Source organism: Etheostoma spectabile, chromosome 9 (genome assembly GCF_008692095.1).
Source record: "Etheostoma spectabile isolate EspeVRDwgs_2016 chromosome 9, UIUC_Espe_1.0, whole genome shotgun sequence".
In the NCBI taxonomy this organism is placed as follows: domain Eukaryota; kingdom Metazoa; phylum Chordata; class Actinopteri; order Perciformes; family Percidae; genus Etheostoma; species Etheostoma spectabile.
In genome coordinates this window covers 36,390,611-36,412,008 of record NC_045741.1, presented here as the reverse complement: position 1 = coordinate 36,412,008, position 21,398 = coordinate 36,390,611, and the positions used below count along the sequence as shown (strand labels likewise).

The 21,398-nt window shown below is 41.2% G+C and overlaps 1 protein-coding gene across 1 annotated transcript in view; it reads right to left on the bottom strand.

Moving 5' to 3' along the window:
* lingo3a (leucine rich repeat and Ig domain containing 3a) overlaps positions 1-18,683 on the bottom strand; it is a 36,686-nt gene extending 18,003 nt beyond the window's left edge. The window contains exon 1 of the mRNA XM_032526095.1: positions 18,457-18,683. The gene's annotated coding sequence lies outside the window, so the exon portion shown is untranslated. The remainder of the gene's footprint in view (positions 1-18,456) is intronic.
* Positions 18,684-21,398: the final 2,715 nt, after the last annotated feature.

The window sequence follows — 21,398 nt, the reverse complement described above, 5'->3', positions numbered from 1 at the left end:
CTCTTTCCATGCCAATTGGCTCGACTCTCCGTCTCTCTCACACTCGCTGCCATATCCAGAGAGACAGAGACGGGGCCATATTAGGCCGGCATCACACATCACACGCTTATAGTCCTTTCGCACTTCACATCATCCCACACACACACAGATTTATGCATTCCAATTTACACATGAAAATGGATAAATGCACAGAGATACAGAAACAGACAGACAGGCATACATATTTAAACACACACATACACACACTGTCCTTAATCTGCAGAGGAACGTGTGTGAGTTGTATATTAAAAGGTTAGTGTCTTGGGAACACTGACCTTTAGACAAATCCTTTTGTTTACCAACTTCTCTGGATGGAGAGCAGCTAAATATCAAGGTATAACGGAGGAGGAGATAAACGTAAACAGTATTGCATATCAAGTACAGTGTAAAAGTCGAAACTCTCATTCTATATTCTGACTCCAACACTTTTCCTTGTCCTTTTTCAGCCCCTCAAGGTTGAAAGACTTGTGGAAGCATCATAAGCCTAAATTTGCTGGAGCTCGCTCTAATCCTTCTTGAAACCTGCAGGCTCTCCATGTCCTTCTCATTGGCTTCATTAAAAAGATCCCTGTCCTTTCTACTTCCCTTTCACTGCCTGCTTCCCACTCATCAACAGAGCCAATTACAACCGGTTATCTGGAGTCAACGAGTATCGGAGAGGGGCCGCACGACTCCTTCATCTTCCTTCCAGAGGAAGAGTGAGAAATGTTACCTCAGCGTAAGAAACAATGCCACTCACGCAGGACTCAAATGTTCATTGTATAACTATAAAGTGCATCCATAGAGAAACAGTTCTCAAACTTTTTACATGATTTTTGGGGTTAGAGTTTTCGGGCGGCAATCCAATATTGCCCTCGAGGTCTCTTGAGAAAGAAGTCTGACTAGCGGAGCGAGCCAGCAAGCAAGCGAGGGGCGCGGTGTGCAAATTGAAAGTAATCCTCAGGCCTGGCCGGCGGTGCTGCTGGATTCGCATCTATTCATAATTCATCACTCGACAGCAGTGAGGTGGAGAAAGTTCTGGCTGTGTAATAAACCAGGAAGAGACATCTTTGAAAGGCACTGATGGAATCAGGCAGATCAGCCTCTGTACTGCTGAAGGTCCCAGGTGAAAACAGCACTTGTTATAAGCAGGAAGACAGACGGAGCGGATAGCTTGAAGTCTGCGTATGTCACATCATATTAGATCCTACAGCTGTCCATCCACACTGTTCCAGAGATTAGCTGACTGAGCCACTGTCCGTCTAACATGAACTGTCAAAAGCCTAATTAGACAGCATCCAAGCATCGCTAGCCAAGACTTTCATGACCGAGACACCAATTTTCCAACAATTGGAGCCATTTAAGCTTTCAACCGCATGACCACAAGGGAGTCAAACTGCTCAGCCCTCCAGCAAGGACCTTCACCAAACCAAAGAAACAGGGATAACTAACTACTAAAGCTTGAACCTGTAATACTTAATTTTTTTGGCCATTTGGGCGCTGTGGAAACAAGCTGTGAGCATACAACAATTACATATTACCTTATCTTATGTAAACTTATCACCTTTTAAGTTGATATGGCAAAACGGAGCAACATCAGTATTAATTAGGTTATGTTTTCGGTTCGGTTTGTCAGGTTTTTTTGGTTTCTTGGTTTCTATGTCTGCCAGCAGGGTTATAGAAAAACTACTGGCCCGATTTTCATGAAACTTAGTGGAAGGATGTAGCATGGGCCAAGGAACAAGGATCTGAGTACCGGGGCGGACACATACATTATTTTTCAATTTTTTTAACATTGCAAGATAGGATGTTTTGACACATTCATGTGCCGGAATAATTGAAAAATGTGTTCCCGGCATTGTGAAAGAGAGCGTGCATTGGCGGAGGTCTGTAGCTATTAAAGGTAATTAAGTATATTAATTATAGCAGCTTTATCATTCGCTCCCTTGTAAACCCAGCACGTCGGTCTTGACCTATAATATCCAAGAAATGCCACGTTGTTTGTAGCTGTAACAAATTCAAAGAAACAAATCAATTGACTTATTATATTTCAAAAGAGATCTGAAGTATGAACATAACTGTTAAAAATGTAACTCAGTCATGGTACCCAGGAAGTCCATTAACAGATTGATAGTGACAGTTTTGGAGGACATCTACAGTCATTCAAGACGACTGATGATGACAGACAAGATGACAGCTCACGGACTACACTCACTAAGGTCAACTCAATGTGAAAGTTGGAAAGTTCAGGAATGAAGACAAAACTTCACACACACAAAGAGTGGACAGGTTTAAGGGCTGTAATTTGCTGCAGAGGCTTTTCACCTTCAACGCACATGTTCACAAGTACCCAAGTTCACCGAAATGCTGAAACACGCACAGCTTGTCCAGTGACAACACGTACTGACACTGTGGAGGTGACTTTGGTTGTCGGGGATGTTGGCCGGCCCTGCAACAGAGTGGCCACCCATAGTTATGACACCAGAGTGACCTGAAGGTAAGCAGGAAACAAAGAACGTGAAGAAAGTGAAAGCGGAGGATGTATAAAGGATGGAGCCCAAGGAGGAGGAGGCAAAATGAGATGGGGCGCTCCAGCACAAATGCCAGCAGGGCTCAAGATTTAAAAACAATAATTTGACATTTTGGGAAATATACTTATTCACTTTCTTGATTATCTAAGAAAATTGAAACCATTGTTATGTCTGTAGTGTAAATACCAAGCAAAAGCAAGCAGCCGGATGGACTGGAGGACTGCAAACAAATGGAAACAACTAGCTCGGCTCTGTCTAATAGTACCATTTAAAGCTCCCTAATAAACACATTATGTCTGGTTTGTTTAATATATAAAAAAAGTGTAAAAACAACCCACAGTGGTTTTACAGTGGTTTAGGTTCTGGATAGTCTTGCATTGCTAGATCTTTCTCCGCAGCGCTTTGGAGGAGAGTGTGGCTAGAAAAACGTGCTCTGGTTTATTGGCATTTCTTTAAACCAATCACATTTGTCTTGGGCAGTGCTAGGCGCCAGACGGAGCCACGGTTCCTCTGCAAAATAGCCTCGGAAAGGAACTTGTTTTGGGGCAACGTGTGTACGTTCAAGTTGTTTTATTTGTGCAATAGAAAACTCAAGATTTGACAGATAGTCTGGATTACCCTACAGAGATCTGAGGAGCAGTTAACAGTTAATAGTTTTCATAAATCCACCAGAGTTTAAAATGCCAACACAAAGAAAGTGGAATGTGACGGACAACCGGCCGAAAAAGAGGGACATCCGGCGGAATTTCCAGCAGCACCAGGGCAATCCCGGATGTGAAACATCATGGATATAGACAAGGTGCTGGACTATTTCTTGGCTGGGACCAGCAACTTCCTGGAGTCTTGTTGTCATATCAAAGTACTGTGCCTGCCCAAGAAATAGTCAGGCACATAAACCTTTCAGTAAAACTCCAACACGTACGTTAACATACTGCTTCCGTGTTTCCAATCCTTATGCTAAGCTAAGCTAACCAGCTGCTGACGTTAGCTTCATATTTATCGAACAGACATGAGAGTGGTTTCAACCTTCATATCTAACTCTTGGTAAAAAATAGTGAATAGAGGTATTTTCAACCACATCTTTATAAACCAAGTCTTGACACATTTTTTTCTTGAAACACGACAAGAGGGAGGACATATACAGTACGTTACATCTTGAGGACTTGTTAGAGCTCACTGCAACTAGTGCTTCGTCAGCTCCATGTGGATATGCTAAATACATTTTTTGTCAGCTAGTATTGAGGCTGAAATAACAAATGTGAAACAAGGCATTATAGCCTATCATGAGCAGAAATTTGAAGCTGGCTTTCTGTGCCTCCCTAATTGTAACATGACGCTAGCTGGCATTGCTGACCTCTCTTCTGCCCCTCTCATTTTCATCTGTCTTCACTGACTCGGAGCAGCACAGGCTCATCATTTTCACCAAAAGAAGCATCCGTCTCATTAAATCCCCTCTGCATCTAAGGTCTGAGAGGACTGCCAACATCCATCTCTCATCTGCTGAAAACTAATTTCTCCTTTGAAATTAGTGAATGCGATCTCAGTTCAAGTTTTCATTTGGGTAACTTCTATTTTATCCTGGTTTCACAGGACATTGTTGAGGATCATCTGAACATCCTTCAAAAGACCAACTTTTCTCCACAATTAACACCTTGCAACAAAGCTTTGAACAACACCCACACTACCATGGGAAGACTCATGGCTTCTCAGTGGGAAGACACTCTCTTTCCTGTCCTTCTAGCATTTCTGTAATGAATACAAACAACATACATCAAAGATCTATAAATAAAGTGTAGACGTCAACCTGTTTAAAAAAAAAAAAAAAAGGAAGAGTGTCTCTAGATTCCCTGCAGCTTTGCTTTAAATCTTTGTTTCCTAAAATGCAGACAAACATTACATTGGATTCTTTTTTTTTTGACACAAAGCAATCTTGCACCAAAACACCAATTTCTGATAAAACAGGGAACATCTGTGATCAAAGTCCTGTGATTCTGCAACAAGGTGGAAATAGCAATATCCTCAAGTGTCCCTGACTGACCAATAACAATTCCTGTTTGACACACATGCAGCCAGTACAGTGGCTGGCCTGGGATTACGGCATAATGACATACTGATGAAATGTACTGGGCCATCCAGCTCTGTCTATGTTATGGTCTGTTGTCCATATTTCAGCTGCTGAGCCTGTTTGTATGGCCTACTTCACTGTACCACCCTCTAATCCTGTTGCCGTTGGGAACTGCCACACTGACCGGTCCACTTCCCGTGTCTCTTCCACTCGGCTTTAATCTCGCTGCAGCCAAGACAGCGGGCTCTGAATCGGGGACGACTGACTCTGGGGAAAAAACAGCCACAGCTAAAATGTTGGGTTAAAAACAAACGGAAAAACTGAACGGAAGTGAAGTCTTTTTATTTTGTACAACATTAACATCAATAATAAATAATATTGCAAATCATACTGCATAGATGTGTGCATGTGCATGTATTCCTTCCCGCCCGCGCTGAGCTAATAATCTGAGAATAGCGATGTCTGGGATTCGGGTGGAACTGTCCAAGAGTTTTAATTACAAGAAGAACTCTGAAGCAATTATAGGATCTCATGCAACACTGGCACTGAGTCAGCTCTCACAGCACAGAGACACAGAACGAGTCTCATGATTCAACACATCAGCTAATTGTTGATTAATCTTCAAACATCACACTCAGTGCTCTGCATTCACAGACATGGCTGCACAAAACCTGCAAAGATAATCATTCATTTGTTACATCCCAAATGGATACGCTTTCCCATATTTTCTTCTTTGGGCAGGTTAAATAATGAGGGTGTTGCCTGTTTGTAGCTATGAGCTGAAGTAGAAGAGGTAGTAGATTCTGTATCTGTGCCATGTCTTCTGAGAGATTAGCTAATGAAATAACACGCTTCTTGTTAAATAGAAGGCATGAAGTCAAGTGTTAGAAACAGGGAGAGGTGGCATGGAAGAGCAGCATGCATGAAGGGGCTGACCATGGAAAAGACAAAACAAAGGAGTCAAAGAAATACAAAAAATTGAGAAAAAAGAGATACCTTCAAACATTTATCAGACTCAAGAAAGGAGATGAGCTATGCAAAATGAAATTGAAAATAGGAGCAAAGAACAGAAAGTGAGGCACAGATACTGTAACTGTGTGTGCATTTGCGTGTGTGCGTGCATGTTTCGTCGGATGGTTGGTTGACAGCCACACTCTCTCTTATCTCCCTGGCATAAAAATCTCAAAGAGATTCCATCAACGAGGGAGCTGCTGCTGCTGTCCGTGCAACAACTCAGAATAACAGGAGCGCCTAATAAGGGACAGGCAAGCTGACAGCAAAAATCCCAAATATGCACACGTAAATTCTGCTAAATGCTAAAATTGACACACACACACACACACACACACACACCCCTCTCAGCTGAGGCTCTGCGGTGCGATAAAAGTGAACCTTGGCAAATGACAGAGGTTGTCAGCCCCTGTGACAAAGGCTTAATGAGAGAAAACAGAAGGAAGGTGGAGGATGGAGAAGCAAGAGCAGATTGAAGATGAAGACAGGGAGGAGAGAGTGACTCAGCTGCTCTCCCTAAAGGCCTCCAGGAGGACGAGAGGTTGAAGAGGCACCAAAGAGGAGGGGTGTTGATGCTCCCTCTGCTCTTCACACAGAATCTCAAATTCTCTGAAGTGAAAGAGAAACCGAGACAGGGGACCTCAAATAACTCTTCAGAGGGAAATTTACCCCCAAAGCAAACAACAAATGTCCACGACGCCGGAGTAGGGGGATGAGCAATCAGCGTCCTTAAAGGGGATCGCCATGCAGGCTCACCAACCAAGTCCGAGGAGAATTATGACATCAGGGTTATCTTGCATGCGAAGGAGCTTCTTTAAAGTCTCTAGATACAGCTATGGGCATAGAGTAATTGGGCTCTGCCTGGGCATTAAACATAGATCTGATCTGACATCACACAGGAATTCGGCATCGGATGTACTGGGATGAAACAGCATGCTGGACAGAGTTAGAAACACACACTGCACCGCACCAAAAAAAAACAGAAGAAAAAAAAGCTGCATCCGTGCAAACAGACACAACCGCAACTACATCCTGACATACAAATTATTCACAAGCTCTTTTGAAACTGTTTACTCTGACATGCAGACGCCGCCTTCCCTGACACAGAGACAGTGGAGAGCTCCATGGAAAGTGGTTCTGACGAGACGTTTCAACGTGAGACAAAAGCGAGAGTCAGTAGAAAGAGAATTCTTTGGAAGAAAGCTATAGATGTACACTATGGGACAAAGGGAAAGGAAAGCAGGCAGGGTTGTCTTTGAAAGAGATGAAGTAGGTTTTGACAGCGTGCCAACTGTCATGCAGGTAGGACAATCAACGTTTTTCTAAGAAGAAAAAAAATACCCAAAAAGATGAATAATTCATCCCGAAGCTATGGCAGGCTAGTGAAGACGAGAGGGGCGTCAGCCCCATGAAACACTGCCTCACTGCGTCTCGACTGGCTCCAATGAGAAATCCATAGGCCAGGGGCAGCTTGTCCTCTTCACCTCAAACTGTGGCAAACAGCACAGACTAGGAAGTTGACCAGGACGCACACCTGTCAAACTGACACAATGTGACAGGAGGGCATTGAAAAGACACAGACGTGTTTATATACTGTATGCGGAGATGTTCAAAGACACACAAATCCACAGATTGTGATCTATACTGACAGGCATAACCTTATATGTCTCAGAAACAGCTTGCAACCCGCCTCCAAAGATAAAAATGGGCCGAGCACACACAGAATGTTCCAGCTATTTCACGAGCATTTGTAGCACATGTACTGTATAGCCCCTATAATGCCCCAAACAACAGAATAGCAACTGGCCACAGCTGGGAGTCAGTTCAAAAAACGATTCACTGAAGAGTAATTCTGACAGGCAAACCAAGTCCGTATGTTCCTAAGGAGTGAGAGACTGAGAGAGAGAGAGAGAGAGAGGGATGGAGAGGAAGGAACCACAGTCTGTTCAGCACAATCTCATCACACCCATCTGTCACAGTTGCACATGGACACATACAGCTGTTGATTTATTAGTTCAAATGATGCAGAAACAAAGCAAGGGAGAGATTTCTTCCGGGCATTGACATTCTTTTCAAAAGCGAGGCCGGAAAAAAGGCTTTTTCCTTAAAACATGTTGCCCTCCCTAGGGGTTGCATGAAGAGACCTTCTCACACCATGTGTGCACAAACACACACACACCAAATGTCTAGTCATTTTAGTCCTGCAATATAAAACCAAAACCCTTAAATATTCCCTTAAATTGCTGTTATTGGCTTATCATATGGTTCCAACCCTGGACTGGTATTAATAAGGCACGCTCTGTAAATAAAATCACTACAGACATCACCTAAAATGATCTTTTTAGGGTTTCTTTTTTTATTTATATGTAAAATTTACAAGTCACTTCATATATTTGAGTTCATTTACTAAAAATATATTTAAAGTGTTTCTACAGTTAACTATTTGTGTTTAAACAGTCAGTACTTGCATATTTACGTGTTCAATTATTTACATCAGCAGAGAAGAATCTACCTCTGTGGTTTTACTCACATTTACTTGAGGCTGAGTTCTGCTAGCGTCTGATTGGTTAGTTCAGCTACATGTGATTATGTAAAACCAGGACGTGTTGTTGTGGAGCGGAAAAAGCAGCTTATTTTTAATTAATGCGCTGTTAAAATAACATTGCTGCGATATTGACTGATAAAGGATTTTTAAGGCAGATACAAATACAAATATTTGATTATTTAAAAATCCGATACTCTGATATATTGGCTGATATATATTTTAAAAAAATAATAATAATCCAGGAACGCTGAACAAAACATAAACAGAACATTAGTTATTTGTGGTTATTTATGAGTTCTCACTAAAACAATAATGATAATAATGTTTTATTGTCACAACAGAACAGAAGAACATCAAATATATTCAAGTTCTGATAAATAAAGTGTTTAAAAATACAAACTTAAGATATAGAACTTAAAGATCTTTGAACAAAAACACAATAACAACCAAAAACATCTGTGTTGCCAACAAAGACGTATAGCGCCAACACTCATAACATGGTTGACCGTCCGTTTTTATTTTTTAAATATTCATTTATCCGAATCATTTATTTGTAGTTATAAATGATTCTGATGAATGAATATAATTTTTTTTTTTTTTATAATTATAATGCCATTATAATGCCGGTACCGATAAATCAGGTAATGGCTAACATTGGCCGATAGTATCGGCCTGCCAATGTGTATCGGTCGGGCTTTGCTTTAAACCAGGTTTTTGTTGGTCAATGGCGCAATCATTTCCCGCTGCCTCAAGATAGCAAAACGCCAAGAATTCACCTGAACACACCTCCCTGTAAGACCTGCACGCCCATGGGCGCAGGTGCATTTGCTAGTTAACGTTTACGTGGGTGCTGGACGGTCTTTAAATAGCAAAGACACTTACGTTGGGCTTTGCCGGGTAGGGCTCCAAATCTTGTTTGTTTAATAAGTTGCAAAAAAGGACAAGTTGTGGTTTTAAAGGGGTTATATGCTGGACTATTTCTTGTAATAGTTGTTTAGGCTACTGTTGCACACAAGTGTTTTTTTTTTGCTTGGAAGAAATTTTCTTCTCTGCAACACCACCAGCTACCTGCTTAATGCATGCAAGAGACAACTGGCATCATTATTTGAGATTTTGAGCATCAGAGAGATTGCATTTAATTTCTCCTTTTAATATACGTCTGAAAAATGGGGAAGTAGCACCGAGGTCAGAAACGTCCTGTCCTGTTGAACTTACTGTGTTCATTAGTGCTTTTGAGCTCGTAGCTTAAAGGTGTTAAGGTCATCTGCCTGCTGAGAAAGAGTGTAGCACATTATACATTATGATGAGATATTCATTTGAGCCGGGTTGCTATTTCCAAGTGACCTTTAAGTTTGACAAGAAATAGAAATGTTTTCTCTTGGTAATTTGTGAAAATGTTGACCAATCAAAATCATTGTAAAGGTCTAGAACAAAGAGTTTTTAAATTTTTCTTCTTGTATGGAGAGAATCCAATATGAGATGTCGGGGAAAGCGATAGGTTAAAACAGATATGGCAACCATTCCTTGAGTATTATCCCAGCACTATTTTACAGTTAAACATTTGTCTTTATATCCTTTTCAAAACACGATGTAGCAATAAACAGATGACCATAAAAAACTATGAAGAGGAGTACACTAATGGCTTTTCTTTTTGTGAGTTTTTTGTGAGTGAAAAAACACATGTGTAATTCAAGGCACAAGACAATCGGGACCAGAAAATAGTGTCTTTCGGCATTGACCACTGTTCATTTATGTTTTTCGAAGATAGGTCAAATGAAGGCAAACAGAAGGGGCGGGACTCTGTCTCTCTATGGGAGATGACGATCTGATTGGTTTAGTGCATGTTGCCTTAGATTGTTGAAATAGGGCCCACAGTGTGTTAATGTGTCGGTAGGTGGGTTTTGTTACTTTTGGAAAAAGCCAGGCAAGCTATTTCCAGTCTTTGTGCTAAGCTAACCGGCTGCTTGCTATAACTAAATCAATTATTTACCATGCAGACATGAGAGTGGTGTTGATCTTCTTATCTAACTCTCCTCCAGAGAACAAATACTGCTGGACTTTGAAGAAATCGCAGCTTTTACTCTTCAGTTCCATGCCTCTCTTATTCTAGGATGCAAGCAATCGGTCGAGCACACACGCAAACTTGCAAAAGAACCAATGAGCAACAAGCGGCGAGGGCAAATCAAAAGAAGTCAAACAGAGAGAGCAGCCTCACAGTGCGGTTCACTCTCATCCTCACAGTTCTACTGATCTCCACTTCAGGAATGTGATTCGATCAACTGATTATCTGATTCATGTTCAGCGGCTGAAAAGAAGAGTCGGCTTTAGTTCCGACACAGTGATCCACAGAGCAGGGAGATAGAGGAGCACTGGCGGCTACGGCATGAAGATGCAAAGAGGCATGAATCTTTAATCTTCATTTATACAGACGGCTTGCTGGGATATTTAAAATAGGTTCACTAGGTTTCTTAATGAGGAAGAGTGAGAAAAACTTGAGAATACTTCAGAGAGCTCCATGAACCAAACCACAGATTTTATTTTTTGCAGTAATCGCATTAATCTCGATCTAAATGCATTGTCATCACTCCACAAACGCCAGACTGAATGCGTCAGCTGAGTCAAACACACCGTTAACTGTTGAGGACGACAGGAAGCTTTCAAAGAATGATTAATGAATCATGTGGTTAATTCCCTTGCCAAGTGTTAAGTGCATCTTACCACAAAACGAAAAGTTCTCATTTGAGTCACTGGTGGGTTCAGGACTGAGGGGACATCATGACTGTTGGGTACTTTGACAGTTACCCACAGGTTTGTAACCAAGACTCTTTCCAGTAATCAACAGAAGACAGGAAACACGACAAGTTTAACTTGCTGCAAGGAGAGCTGTTGAGTGTCACCCCTGACAATCTCGAGACCAACTCTAACATAAATCTCTAACAATGACAAAAACAAATGCTACTTTTAATCATCAAGCACTTCAAAATCAATCAGAAGAGGCTGGCAATGTGATTAGTGTGTGTATATGTGTGTAGGAAGCTACAGGCCTCTACATTTCCTTTTATTTTAATCCAATCACAGGCTGTTTTGTGCCTAAATGCCACAAAGGCGTGTGAAGTTTCAGGGTTGAGGCAAAAAAAAAAAAAATAAAATAAAATAACGAGGTGAATGTGTGTGTCGTACCTCGGAGTCAGTCTTACAACAACAACAACACACTGCATGTCTTGTGTGTAATCTAATCTTTTTTCTTAATTACATAATTGATAGAGATGATTAAAAGAGCTATCTCGCACGCAGGGCCCATGGAGAGACGGTATGCAAGGAGTGTGTAACTTGAGTCAACCCACAGGACAACTGGCTCTTCGCAATGGTTCAAAATACAGTGAGCCCTGTCTGCCTGGCTCCGCTGCTACAAATAAGGCTAATCACAGAGCTGGAAGGCCTCATCAGTCATCAATCTATCACTTGGTTTATACAAAATTAACGGTATAGGGATCAAACGGTTCTTTTAAATGTACACTTTTATCCAATAAGTGAAAACATTTTGGAAAGACGGACTATATTTAAAAAAATATATATGAATGCAGTTAATGGTGTGACAGTTACGGGTGAAATAAATGAAAGGATTGTTATTTAGACAAACATCTAAATAGCTCAGCAGCTCTCGTAATCTGGGTAGCTGTTCATTTGGAGCAGCGAAACATTTCACAAAACTGTCTGGAGGAGGAGACAAATAGTTCTTCCGACTTTATTAAGAGAATGAGAACAATCGTATAGTGCGTGGTGTTGATACAAAGTCATGAAGGGAGAGGTGAGGTTATATGGGTTGTGTTATCAGTGAATGCTTGATGCTGCAGGGATCACACAAGCTAATATGGCTGCATGTAATGAACACACTGCCGTACAAATGCCCTTTACTCTGGTTATCCGACTCTTCTAGCTTGCAGGGAAAGGTTAGCGTTAGGGATCGCTGTGACGTGGCAGGAACGTTGCTTGTGGGTTTACTGTCTATCCACAGTCACTAATAAAAGGAAAAGCCCCCAAAAAAATCATCTTTAAAAAAAATAAAAACTAAAGCAGACGATGGAGAGGTGAACAGTGCACATTTTACACTGCGTTAACTGTATTTTACACTGCATTAAATGTAAAAAGAGTGCGTGCATGTGTGTGAGAAAGAAAATCTTTTTAATATTACAACTCTAGTCAATAAATGCTTTACGATAGCAATTGTGAAGTTTCTCCTCAACACTAATACTACTTCTAATATTTTTAACATCCACCTAACTCATAATTAATCTGGAAAGTATACTACTTTTATGGGGTACACATTTTACATGGCCTACAAGTTCCCAGTGTTCTCAAATCCTATAAATGCCCCTGGTTGTGAGTCTAACAATAACCGAGTAATACGTGCAACAGTAGAGTGATGTGTCTGATGTGATCCCCCGCCCTGGTTGACTGAAGGAGACTATTCATGAGAAACTGTAACTCCTCTTTAGTGAAAAACAATCAGTTTCTTGTGTCAGAACTAAAAATACAACACTCAGTGTGTAACTTTTGGACTGGCAAGGATTGTTCCTTCCTGACGCAGGAGCCTTAACCTCCATTTTCTGTAGCACTCTCAGTCATGATGATTGATCCATACAGGAGAATATTGTTTTATGGCTAGACGGTCGCAGCACTTCAAGCTGCCAACAGCAATAGAAATACATAAAATGAAATGAGCCGGAGACAACGACAAGTACACAAACTGCCCAAATACCCGGCTCTTCATTCCATAGCGCAGCTCTGTGTTGGAGTCACTTTTCTCACTGTTACATGACTTCTCATATCAGCTCGCACACACCAAAGGCTTTAATTGTTGATCTTTTAGCGGGCTTAAGTTAAGAACATTACCAGGACTGTCACTGTCGCTTCACACTTTCTGAGGAGCGTTGGGCAAACAAAATGACTTAAAGCTATAGTGTGTAGTTTCTGTTGCCCCCATGAAGAATTGTAACTAATGACAACAACGCTGTCTGCACGTCCACATTATACAAGCCTTCTGTGACCGTGCAACGCCCCCGCCCCTCGCCTCCCCCACACAGTTGCTAGTAGCCAAGAAGACACTGAGGATTAAAAAACATTGAACCAAGTTTCTGCACGGGAAAGTCGCCAGACAATACATTCTTCTGAACATAGCCATACTGAGAAATACAGAAAGTGTTTTGTGGAGCTGATTGTCTTACTTAGCTTTGGAGGACCTCATTTGGCAATGGCTTGAATTTAACAGACTTTCATTACTATCAAAAAGTTACACACACAGCTCAGTTGGTAGAGCAGGTGCACACATATAGCGGTTTACCCCTTAATGCAGCGGCTGCGAGTTCAATGCCGACCTGCAGCCCTTTGCTGCATGTCATTCCCCTATTTATTTCTCCATCTGTTCTGTGGAAATAAAGACCTAAAATGCCCAAATAAAATATCTTTACAATGTTACGCACTAAAGCTTTAATGCAAAAAGATGAAGTGTAGTCTCTGAAATCCTCTTAAGTGTGTAAGCACTGCCTACCTACACTCATGAGACTCCTTGGCTTCCCTTTTAGTACTTATGTAATATTACGGTCATCTCATCACACATTCTTTCATCCAGAGACCTCAGAATACATATAAATATGCAGCATCCAAAGAGCAAAACTAACAACTCTTCTTTCTCATATCATCCAGTCGATCCAGTGAAGTCACTCAAAATCTATCATCTACTTAAATAAGCCAATTTAGACTTTTTTTCAAAATATCAAGAAAGAGTGAACTGGGTAAAAGCGGAGGTAGATCAGATAAGTGTAAGACCATCCTGGTTTAAGTAAATGGTCAGAGCTCGGCTAAGCAGTGTGGCGTGTCTACTCTGCCGTACAATCTATAAATAGGTTCTGCAAGTAGAAATGTTTGTAAGCTAATATAGTTTGAAATCATAGACAAATAACAGGCATAAATTGCATCATCTTGAAAAAGCAGAAACCCATTCGGAGGAAGATAAATAGACTCCTCAACATCAGAGCATTTTTAATAGTCGGCTGAATTGTACTGGGTTGACGTATAGCCTTAGCTTTGATCATGTTATTTTCAAAAAATATATGTTACTAGAGGCTCCATTAGAGTCATTTAAATCAATGGCACTACAATGACAAACTGCCTTACTAAATTGTCTAGAGCCTCAGCCCATTTTCCACAGATTAACAACATTATGTTGGATAAAAACTTTTATATTAGGTCCTGCTTAAGCCCTGGAAAAACATACTTAAGTCTAATTTTACTAAGTTGTTCATCATTACCTAAAGCAGTGATTGCCAATGAGGGACACTTGCACAGAAGAGTTTGCTTGTGCATTTGCCAAGGGTTACATGGTACTGTTAGTAAAGTAGCTCAACCTATTTGATTTTATAAAAATTGATGGGATTTAAAAAAAAAACATACATCCAGATTTTGAGTCAGCTGTAGCGCCTGGACACAACATGTTCAAATTAGAGCAACAAAACTTGTTTGCAAGCAAGTAGAGAAACAGTTAACACTGGTAAATGGTACTGGTAAATGGTTAAAACAGCTAAAAGTAATGAGAAATGGTTGAAACTGTCACTCCCCAACGTAAGTTGAGTGCAGATGTGAGTTGTGCATGCTCAGGTTTAAACGGTTTATTGCATACCATGTCATACTGAAATCTGTGAATTCCACGAAATAATAAACTTTTCTCATTACAAACAATAACGTTTTAGCTATCTATGATTGTTTGATTGCTAACGTTAGCTCAAAACGCCATTCCACTGACAGCCTTTGTTGTGGTTCATTACTAGCTTTTAGCTAAGTTGGCAGTGATTTCAAAAACGTTTTAGCTATGGTTGTTTGATTGCTAACGTTAGCTCAGAACGCCATTCAACTGACAGCCTTTGCTGTGTTTGATTGCTAACTTGTAGCCAGCAGTGAACAAACTTCGTTAAGTAGGTCCATGTTTACGGTTTTTACATTACAGAAGTCTCTCGTTAGCATTAAGTATGCTACTTGTCGTACAAAATTTAGCATTCGCAATTCAAATCTTCACTTGACTTACATCGGGGAGTGACAGAAACAGCCAAAAGTAACAAATAAGGGGTTGAAACAGTGTCACTCCCCGATGTGAGTTGACCGCAGATATGTGAGTTGCGCATGCTCAGATTTAAATGGTTTACGGCATAACGTGTCATACCGAAATCCATAAAATTATAAATGTTCTCATTACAAACAACAGAAGATGGAAATCATCAAAAAAATGTAGCTATCTATGATTGTTTGATTGCTAACGATTGCAAAACGCCATTCAACTGACAGCCTTTGTTGTGTTTGATTGCTAGCTTGTAACCAGCAGTCATTTCAAAAACGTTTTAGCAATCTATGATTGTTTGATTCCTTTAAGTGACAGCCATTGTTGGGGCGGCCTCTAGCTTACCCAGTAAGAGCGTGCGCCCCATGTAGGCTGAGGCCTTTGCAACGGCCAGGATTCAAATCCGACCTGCGGCCCTTTGCTATGTGTCATCCCCCATCTCTCTCCCACCTTTCCTGTCTATCCACCGTCACTTTGAAGAGAAAAAAAAATCTTTAAAAAAGTGACAGCCTTTGTTGTGTTTGATTGCTAACTTGTGAACAAACTATGTAGGTCAATTTTTTTATTATAGACATTACAGACGTCTCTCGTTAGCATCTTGTAGGCTACTTGTCGCAAACTGATGCATGCGCAACTCAAATCTGCACTTGACTCACATCAAGTAGTGACAACAGTTAGCTAAAAGTAACGATAAATGGTTGAAACAGTTAGCTAAAAGTAACAATAAATGATGGAAATAGTTAGCTAAAAGTTACAGATTAAATTTTGAAATACTTAGCTAAAAGTAAAGGATAAATGGTTGAAACAGTTAGATAAAAGTAACAGATAAATAGCTAAGTGCAGAATAAAAGTGGTAATAATGCGAAAACCGATCTAAGTTTTATTGTAGTGAAAAGATATGGTAACATCTACATTTACATCCACATTTATATATTATTATACTGCTACAATAAAATCCACATTTCGGATATAACGACTGGTGTCAATGAAGAACAAGAACCCTACGTCACTTTGACAAAAAAAAGTACTCTAAGGTAATGAGGACAGCCAACCTCTATTGTCATGACAAATGTCAAATAAAGCAATCATGTTTGGAAATAAATGACTTGTAAGGCCCAAATTCTCACTAAGCTCTGCATTGAGGTTACAGCCTCATCTGAACATCTATAATGGAATTACAGCAGCCATGTGAGAGGGAGGATGGCCAGCATACACAGGCCCATGATCCTTCCAGCTGGACATCTTAAGCGTGACAGCTGACATGTCAGCGTGCCTGCAGGTATCTGACAGCCACTCACAGGGCACTCGCGCCTTCTCCTCCTTCCCGTTTTCCCTCGTCGCTCCGCACTGCCCTCTCTCCGTAGGAGCAGCAATGCCCTCGGCTTGCTGACAGCAAATGCATCTCCGCTTTACTGCCCCATAAATACTCCAGAGTTAAAAACAATGAGAGTGAGTTTTAGCAGTGTAAAGCTGAGGTAATGTCACCATTGAGCAGGGCTGACAGCTTTATCTGCAGCAGAAAGCATCAGAATGAGGAGGTAAGTGTAGGAGTAGTAATGGGCTAGACTAACAGTCCTGCCTCCACAATACACTCTGAGGACCGCATAGACCTGTCAGCAGACATTTCATTACTGACACATAAATCTGTCAGATTGGGAAGCTAAGTGGCACCTTGGGTCCTATTAAGTGCTGTTGTATAATTGCATTCACTTCAATGCTTATTTTCTCCTGTTGATTTTTAGACAGTCCCAGCTACTGTAGTTCTCAACAAGCAGCAGCCAATAACAAGCAAAAGACAAGATTGACCAGAGTCCATGTTTCATCTAAATTTGATGAGACAATTTCGAAAATGAGTGAAATAAGGGAAATGAGAGAAAATCTGGCAAAATTTCTGGCGGCAAGAGAACAATCCCGGAAATTAAACAAACCTGCTAATGTCTCAGTCACTGCAAACAAGAAGCAGGCAACACAGTGACGATGATAAAGTGTTGGGGTTTTAATTACAGAAATATACCGCCAATGAAAAATTAAAAGATGCACAATTCAGTGAGCGTGTGGAATTGTGCATTGCTTTGATTAGTTAAAAACTCCTCAGTTAGGGTAAGCAGTGACATTAGTAAAAAACAATCTTTGAGTGGGCCAAATGTCATAAACATGAAGTGATATACTGCCTGCAACTCAGGACCTTAAAACCTGGGTCAAAACCTCTGTGAAGGGGTGTCCAGGTAGCAAAGGGTTTAAGGCGCTGAACACAAATTATAATGGCCCAGTTCGAATCCTGACAGGGTCTTTTGTTGGATGTCACTCCCCATTAATCTCTCCCGTAATTCCCTGTCACTTTACTAATAATGCCCCCCAAAATGACTTAAAGAAAAACACATTACAGTTGTTGCTGTCAGCAATTTTTACATTTTCTTAGAAACCTAACGACAGCTGTGCAATCTCAATTATTATTTGCATTCAGTTACATGTTTTTGTAATGTATGTAGGCCAATATGCAAAAATTGCCGACAGTGGTAAACCATGACAGACGAGAAACAAGATTAAAGCTGTATTCAGACCTTCCTTCTATATAAAAAAACAGCTTATTTTCAGAACCACACTGAGAACTGAACAGAGCCACAATAAAGACAGGAACAGAGCTGGAAGGGGGCTGAGCAAACACAGGCAGAGGTTTAGATGTGTCACTGCCGACGACTGAGATGACTGCAGGGATCGATCAAAGGCTGCCTTTCCCCTTTCTGTCCCAACGTTCAGATCATTAAAACCTAATTGAGAACAGTGGTAATCAAACACACACATACACACACACACACTCTCACTCTCTCTCTCAAGGATAACAATAAAAAAGAACAAGCGGAGTGAGATAATGAGCAAATCGATCAGGCGGAACTGCACCATGACAGTGTTAGAAGAGGCTGAGAGGTTAAACTAGTGCCACCATGATCACAGGGTGAATCTCCCACTCATCAGGTCATCTGTTTGAGTGAGCCTTGAGTGATGGGTTCTGGATGAAAGGGAAGACACTGGCAGTGGCAGCACAGGAAAGGAACTCATGATCTCTCTTTAGTGTGTAAAAGAGTGTCAGACAGCACATCAAGTGAAGGGGGTGTGTGTGTGTGTGTGTGTGTGTGTGTGTGTGTGTGTGTGTGTGTGTGTGTGTGTGTGGCTGGCTCACCCAGGACTAGAACTTGCACAGGACTCCATCCACATCTGAAAGCCTGAAGGTGCTCTGATCAATGCTGGCCGTCTGCTCTGACTGTGGTGATAATGTTGCTCCTCCAGCCTCTCCGGACACTGAGCTTCTTCCTCCTCCTCCTCCTCCTCTTCCTCTTCCAGCAGCAGCAACAGCAGCTGAACTGGACTGCATTCACTCACCTTCCCTTCTCTCTGTCTCTTCTCCTCACAGCACTGCTGTTGGATTAGCAACCGCCTCGCCAATGAAGTGCCTGGCTCTCGGCTCCCTCCGCTGTGTGCTGGACAGGCAGCAGGAGCTCGTCTCCCAGCGGACTCCCAGCTTTGTGTCTCGGGGATCGGTGAGGGCTGCCACCGGCAGCGGCAGGCAGCTCGGACTGACGGTGCTCTCGTTATTGGAGTGCATGTGTATGTGAGTGCTGGCATTTGTGTGTGTGTGTGAGGGGGGGGGGGGGGGATGTAGAGCGTAGTGTGTGTCTGTTGGTTTGAAAGAGGAGCCAGCTGCTGTTCTCAGGGCTCATATGTGCTGTTGCGCGCGCTGTTTCTCTTTCTCTCTCTCTCTGCCTTGTACTCGGGCTGTTTTGTGGTGCATTCACGTCCTATAGTGAGAAAACGGAAGATGATTTCTCTAGGCCTATTTATTCACTTTAGCTTTCAGGTGGTGGGTATACTATATACTCCACAATACCCTGCAGGGACATACTGCATGGAAATCCATGAGGGACAAAAGTGATTTAATAAGATATTCTAGAATGAATAGCCTATATGAATAAATACAGAGAAATGTATAAATTCACCAATAGATTTGTTAATACTTTGTAATGTTTTTAACATAATCATCATTATTTTGTCTTAGTTTTTGAATGTTTTACATTGTGAGTGTGTGTTAAGAGGTAGGGGGGGCAAAAGAAAAGAAAAAAGAAGGGCTAAATCTGTGATGTGTAATTTCTCGTGCCTTTCTAAATAAAAAAAAAAAAAAGGTATTTAAAAAGAAACCTAATCATTATTATGAAAAATGTATTTTCTAATATTTTTCCCCCCAAATAGTCTCACTTTTCAGCTTGCCACCTCACCCATTACCGATTAGATGCTAACAAGGCTGTCAACTGCTTCTGAATTTAGACTGTTAACTCCTGGTCACTTTTTAATGAAATGACTCCACTCCAACTCAGTGTGAACACATACAGAGAATTTGGCTTTTTGTTGCTCCAAGACAGACAGAAATAGCCATACGTTTAAAATCCAGGATAACAAAGCTGAACAAGGTAAAGATAAACATTTGACTACTATGTACAGATATACATATATACATCAATAAACAAACAGCTCTATGAGGATTACAAAAAATCAAATAGTGCTAGAATAAAGAACGGTTTATGTTTATATCTGAGGTAGGTGGATATGACAATATTTACAGTGTACATTTGATAGATGTTTGTCACAAATCATGTGTTTAACACTATTAAATATTTAATTTACTTGAAAGGTGGATACTTGGTGTACAGCTTTACACCTCTGATCCCAGACATATTAACACCTTATAAAGTTTATGTGGTGACTGTCATCAAACTGTTGCATGCTTATAAATACAACACACACAGAGAAACATTAGCATTCGTGTCAAGTTGTGCAGGGGAACACTCTCCAGTTGGCTCGGCTTTGGTCTTTACAAACTCCTGAGGGAAATATCTGGTTGTTTAGCGGCTAAAGGCTCAATTTTCTTCCCAAGCTAGTCACTAATATTGCTTTTCTGCTGTGTGGTGCTGGGAACATACCTTTTCCACTGAAAGCAGTTGCCTGCATCAGTGAGAGTGAACCAAAATAGTCAAGAAGTGGGCCATAAAACCAAAAACAACAAGCTGAAAGAAACGCGCACAGAGCTGAAAGGAAGTGTTGAACCCACATTCTCCCTCAACCTGCCCGGTGCAATTCAGGTTCCTATAATTCCTGTAAAGATGTCTCTGTATATGGCCTGAGTAATGAACATTATATTACATTCATTTGGCAGACCTTTTTGAATCCATATACCCACACATAGGGAGCAGTTTGGGGTCTAGTGTCTTCCTCCAGGACACAGAAGAGGAGCCGCAGATCAAACCACCAACTGGACAGCCAACCAGCGACCTGCTCCACCGACAGCAACAGCTGCTCCCACAACAGTGAAAGTGGAGAGAGGGCGGTGAACTGCGCCAGGTGGTTGAAACAGTTATAGGCTGTTGAGAGGTGGACTGTATTTCATTTCATGGTGAGTGTAGAAAGAAGCTCTCGCCCTTAAAAAAAAAACTCCACGGGACTGAAAGCCGAACCATGAAGTTTACATCTCTGTTTTTAATTAAGGTTTTCACTTAGATGTTTAGATGAACCCATTTCTTTCCCTCCAAGTCATTTGCATTTTATTTTCCATGCAAATTTTGCATTGGAACCAGTTCAACATTATTTCAGAATTGTTATTATTGTTATTAATATTATTAGGACACTGTTGGCCAACACATGACTCTGTTTTAAGCAGACTGGGCACTTTCCCCATACTATTCATTCGTAACTATAGTGATGGGAGTAATGAAAATATGCTTTAATGGGCTCAAAGGCCGACAAGGATGGGAAGACTGCGCTCTTCCTCCAGGCATCCTCACATATCTTTTACATTTCACTGCCGCTCTTTTAACAGAGCATAAATCGGAGCCCGAGGCAGTGCAGGAGTGTCATATCCAGGTGAAAATGGTAGTCGTGCCATGTTTTTATCCTATCTGCAGTCTGAGTTGCTGTCCTCAAAAGATGGAGCTTCCTGTGCTGCAGTCTCTTTGCATGTGTGGTCTCTGAACGCTACAGTGGCACTCTCCAAGTGACACGCTCAAACTGAGAAAACACATGGGTGGATTTTTAATTACAGGATATGAATATTGCTACTGGTTATTGCATTTAATG